This window comes from Ranitomeya imitator, chromosome 2 (genome assembly GCF_032444005.1).
Source record: "Ranitomeya imitator isolate aRanImi1 chromosome 2, aRanImi1.pri, whole genome shotgun sequence".
Taxonomy (NCBI): Eukaryota; Metazoa; Chordata; class Amphibia; order Anura; family Dendrobatidae; genus Ranitomeya; species Ranitomeya imitator.
Window position 1 is genome coordinate 79,995,756 of NC_091283.1, and position 6,000 is coordinate 80,001,755.

Below are 6,000 nucleotides of genomic sequence, written 5' to 3' on the forward strand. Positions count from 1 at the left end.
GCTATATTCAGCTTTGAGGTCACATCCTGCCAAGTTTTACCTGTATAGTCGCATGACCATCAGGACTTTTGATATGTTGTTGGAGATCTTACGTCCTGGGCTCACCTATCAGGACACAAGGATGAGAAAAGCCATCTCTGCTGAGGAGCGTCTGCTCCTAACCTTACGGTATGTATTCAACATTTTCACATACTGTATATTGATGATATTTTTTCATATGTGTTGGCTTCTATTAGGTTTCTGTAAGTTTAGGTTGACATTATGGCCCAAGCACATCAAAAAAACTGTGGTTAATGTTGTATGAAACTAACCATGGGAATTTGAAAATTTTAGATTGGACATAAAGTCTTTGTAAATATACTATACACTTGTGCTTCTTCATGTTTTCTTTGTACTCATGTTTAATATTTTTTTTTATTTTGTTTTCTTTCAGCTTCCTGTCCACAGGCTTGTCCTATGCGGGACTACACTTGGAGTTCCTTATTGGGCATTCAACAATTTCAGGCATTGTTTGTAAAACCTGTTTCCAAATATGGGAGAAACTTCATGATGTGGTTATGCCTGAGCCCAAACAGGAGGATTGGCTAAAAATCACCAGTGGTTTCAAGGACACTTGTGACTTCCCTAACTGCATTGGAGCTGAGGATGGGAAACATATTAGTGTGCGTAAGCCGCCGAACTCTGGTTCCCAATTCTACAATTATAAGTAGTTTTTCTCTGTAGTTCTGTTAGCTGTTGCTGACAGTAACTACAGGTTTATAATTGTAGACATTGGGGCCTATGGGCGAACTGGAGACTGTAGGGTCTTCAATGCGTCCATAATGGGTCGGCAGCTACGTGATAACCAGCTAAACCTCCCACCACCACAACAACTCCCAGGATCCAATGCGGAAGCAGTGCCTTTTGTTTTGGTTGGAGATGAGGCTTTCCAACTTACGAGGCATGTCATGAGGCCTTATCCCAGGCGCAACCTGGACCACCGGCGGAGGGTCTTTAATCTGAGACTTTCCAGGGCGCGGAGACTGGTGGAATGTGCCTTTGGGATTCTTGTTGCCAAATGGCGGGTTCTTCAGTCTGCCATTCAGCTAGGTGAGGCTACAATCAATGAAGTTATCAAAGCCTGTGTTATTTTACATAATTTTACACGCATACATGATTGTTCCTCACCTAATATTGATGCTAACCTCATGAACAATGTTATTCTGCCTACCCCATATGTCCCTCCTCCGCGTCGTCCCCTTTCTGGCCTCAAAGTTCGGGATGTTTTCACCAATTATTTTTTGAGTCCTCAAAGTGCTACTCCCTGGCAAGAATATGCAATTTAGTATGTTTAGTTTTCAATCTAAAATATTTTGATTACCATTTTCAAAAATCAGTCTTTTGTATTTCTTAAATTTTCATATGGTTATTAGTGTTGAGCATTCCGATACCGCAGACCAAATTGAAGCCGTTGTCGGGTGGATGACAGATAACGCCTCGGCATCGACTTCAGTTAGTGCCACATCCTCTCAGGCACAGAGCACTGGAGAGCAGTCATCTGTCTCTTCACCACCTGCCAAATTGGCCAGGCAGTCAGAGAGCCCAGGACAGGAGCCGTCTCTACTTCTGTTCTCTGAATCTCTTGGCTTGGAAACAGGGGGCCAGCCAAGCAGCATTGGAGAAATGGAAGAAGAGGCAGTGTGCAGTGATGCCCAACAGCTTTTTCTCTCTGACTCTGAAGAGGCAGGTGGGCCAGTGCCTCCGGTGACCACAGCGCAGTACGCATCTGATGATGAAACTCAGGTGCCGCTTTCTAATGCGTACTGTGCTGCCGAGACTACCCAGGAGGAGCAGTTGGTGGCAGAGGGTAGTGGAGATGATGAGGTCCTTGACCCATCGTGGCGTGAGGAACAGGAAGGTGGTGGGAGCAGCTCTGAGGAAGAGCTTCCCCTTACGGGCCAAAGAGGGAGAGGGAGGGGGAAGACTGCGGAGCCTGTAGCCTCCACTTTGGCACCCGTTAGGAGCCTGTCTCTTTCCAAAGCCAAAAAGGGCGCTCCCAAGACTTGCAGTGCCTGGTCCTTTTTTGACACAGTTGCAGATGACATTTGTTTTGTCAAATGCAAGCTGTGTCATCAGAAAGTAAAAAGAGGTAAAAGTGTCAGCAACCTCAATACCACAAATATGTGGAAACATGTGCGGACCAGGCACGCGGTGGAGTTACAGAAACACAGTGAAGACGTAAGCCAACCAACAGCGGCAGCTACCACCTCTTCATCTCGTGTTGCCTCTTCCTCCACTGTTGTCCAGAGACCTAGTGTAATTCTACCCACAGCACCACCTTCCCAGTCATCCTCACACTCCCAGTCTACTCTACAGCCATCGGTAGTACAGGCATGGGAGAAAAGGCGGGCATTCTCGGCCAACCACCCCCGAGCACAGGCTCTGAATGCAGGCATTGCCAAACTGTTGTCCCTGGAAATGCTCTCGTTCAGGCTGGTGGAGACTGACAGCTTCCGTGACTTGATGGCATTGGCAGTCCCACAGTACAAGGTGCCCAGCCGCTTTTACTTCAGCAGGCAGGCTGTCCCTGCCCTGCACAGGCATCTTGAGGCAAACATAAAACATGCGCTACTGAATGCCGTCAGTAGCAAGGTCCACCTCACCACCGATGCGTGGACCAGTCAGCATGGACAGGGGCGATATGTTTCCCTCACTGCCCATTGGGTTAATGTTGTTGAGCCAGGTACAGATCGTGCGAGTGGCGCAGGACGTGTCCTGCCCACTCCAAGGATTGCAGGAATCCAGTCTGTACGCATCGACTCCTCCTCTTACACCAGTTCCTCAGATTCCTCTCTGCAGGATCTGTCACAGTCCACCTCCACATGGACCCGTGAACGTTTACCTATGACCGACATGAGCACAGCCGTGGCCAAACGTCAGCAGGCCATCTTGAAACTAGTTTCATTGGGGCATCGAAGCCACACAGCGCAGGAGCTCTGGAATGCCATCAAGCAGGAGAGCGATGTGTGGTTACTGCCAGCGAATCTCCAGCCAGGCATGGTAGTGTGTGACAATGGCCGAAATCTGGTGGCAGCTTTGGCCCTTGGCAACCTCACTCACATCCCATGTCTGGCACATGTGCTCAATTTGGTTGTGCAGAGTTTTGAGGGACTATCCGGATCTTGATGCCCTGCTGCACAAGGTCCGCCTAGAGTGTGCTCACTTGCGGCGTTCCAGCTTGGCCAGATCCCGCATTGCTGCTCTGCAGCGCCGATTCCGCCTTCCGGAACACCGTATCATATGTGACCTACCTACCCGGTGGAATTCCACGTTACATATGTTGGAGCGGTTGTGTGAGCAGCAGCAAGCAGTTATGGAGTACCAGCTGCATCAGGCGCAAAGAAGTCGCAGTCAGCGCCGATCAGACTTCACAACCACAGAGTGGGCCACTATGAAGGACGTCTGCCAGGTTTTGCGTCCTTTTGATTATTCCACGCGGATGGCAAGTGCAGATGATGCACTAGTCAGCATGACTGTCCCCCTTATCTGCCTGCTTCAGCAAACTTTGCAAGGGTTAAGGGATGATGTTGTGGAAGAGGTGGAGGATGAGGAGTCACCTTTTCCATCAGCTTCTGGAGAGTCAGCGCCACGTGGTTCCTCACAAAGGGGTACGCAGGGGCCAATTTGTGAGGAGGATGAGGAGGAGTCAATGGAGGAGGAAGAGCTCCGTCCAGAGGAGGGAGCGACACAATTGTCCAGTGGTCAGTGTGTACAGCGAGGGTGGGGTGATGACGAGCGGGCAGAGATCATGTCTCAAGCAGGGGACAGCGTTTCTGGGCCAGTTGGCACTCTGCAGCACATGGTGGATTTCATGCTGCAGTGCCTGAGAAAAGACCGCCGCATCGACCACATTCTCAACATGCCTGATTATTGGGTGTTCACCCTCCTCGATCCTCGCTACCGGGACAACGTCCAAAACCTCATCCCTGCGTTGACCCGGGAGCGTAAATTGCGGGAGTACCACGACACACTGGTGAATTCCATCATCTTCTCCTGTCCAACTGAGAGGAGTGCTGCTAGTGCTTTACAAAGCAGCTCAGTGCGTCGAGGCAGTGGGGGAGGCTCTGCCCAAAGAGGGAGCAGAAGCAGTGCCTCTGCCCAAGGCAAGCCCAGTATGGCACAACTCTGGCACACTTTTGTGTGCCCGCCCCAAATGTCTACACCATCACCGGCGGCTCCAGTCAGCAGGAGGCAACGGTTCCGTCAGATGGTGACAGACTACATGGCTTGCCCTCTTACTGTACTCCCAGACGGCTCTTCCCCGTTCAAGTTTTGGGTCTCTAAGCTGGATACATGGCCAGAGCTAAGTCAGTATGCATTGGAGGTGCTGGCTTGCCCTGCGGCTAGTGTCTTATCGGAACGTGTCTTTAGTGCCGCAGGTGGTGTACTAACAGACCGTCGCATGCGACTATCCTCCGATAACGTTGACCGGCTTACTTTCCTGAAAATGAACCAGGCCTGGATCTCGCAGGAATTTGCCACTCCTCTGCCTGATTAAGTAATTGGGTGTCATCCAGGTCTCCTGCTGTGTTCATCTTTCTACCACCTGAACTGCTATTCCTGGGCTCCAACACCGCCAGTTGCGGCTCAGAAGTGCAGGCTGCACAGTAAAAACATACGACCCAGTGTTATTGGGTTTCAGTAACGTCAGCTGATCCCCAGCTGTGTAGCCGGCAATGTGTCCTGCGACCGCCACGCTGGCACAACAACCTAAATGTAAGGGAACCTGAACCCCCCCCCCGTCGTTTGTTACTGAAAGAGCCATCTTGTGCAGCAGTAATGCTGCACAAGGAAAAGGTAGCTCTTTTTTTTTAGCTCCTTGCACACGCAGAACTTAACACTTATAAAATGTGTTCACTGATACCGTTATACTGTCCCGGAGCTGGGACTTTCCTTCGCAATGTGACGCAGCACAGCCGTCATTCCTACCCCCTTGGTGCCATGCGCTGCCTCCTCAGCGTTGTTTTAAGCTGTCACGGAGCCTGCGCTGTTCTGTTATCCCTTGGGCATGCCCTATTTGCGCTGCCTGTCTTCTGACATAATTTGGTGTCAGGCTGGCTGCGCCTGTGTGGCCGCGCTGCCCGAGATCCCGCCTCGCTGTGTCTTCTGATTGAGTCACACTGCGGGCCTGGGATCCATGGCCATGCGCAGTGCATATCTTCCCCTCGGGCTCTCGCTCATTTCCCTCCGCCTTCTTTAGACTGTGCGCCGTCAGCTGATCCCTAATAGCATGCCACGGCCGTGACACCGCACAGTCTGAAGAAGAGGGAAGGAGGGGAGTGAGAGTCGAGGATATGCACTGTGCATGTCCACGGTTCCAAGGCCCGCAGTGGGATTACGTTGGACGAGACTGCGAGGTGGGATCTGGAGCAGCGTGGACGCACAGGCAGTAACAGCCTGACACCAAATTATGTCAGAAGACAGGCAGCGCTAAATGGGCATGGCCAAGGGCTAACAGAACAGCGCAGGCTCCGTGACAGCTTAAAACAACGCTGAGGAGGCAGCGCACGGCACCAAGGGGATAGGAATGTCAGCTGTGCTGTGTCCCATTACGAAGGAAATTCGCACCTCCGGGACGGTTTAATGGTATAAGGGGACACATTTTTAGTGTTTACTTCGGTGTTTGCAAGGAGCATAATTAAAAGAACCACCTTTTCCTTTTGCATCGTTAGTGCTGCACAAGATGGCTCTTTCAGCTACAAACGTCTTGGGGGGGGGGTTAAAGGTTCCCTTTCAACTTGCTCCAATCAGGCTTCGGCCTACACTCTGTTCCTCTGCTCCTCCTGCTGTCCCTGGGCTCTAACACCGCCAGTTGGTGCCTGGAAGTGCTGTGTGCACAGTCAACAGTCGCTCCTCTGTTATTGGGGTTCAGTAACGTCAGCTGATCCCCAGCTGTGTGTGCGGCAATACCTCCAATCTGCTCCTCCTGCTGTCCCTGGGCTCTAACACCGCCAGTTGGTG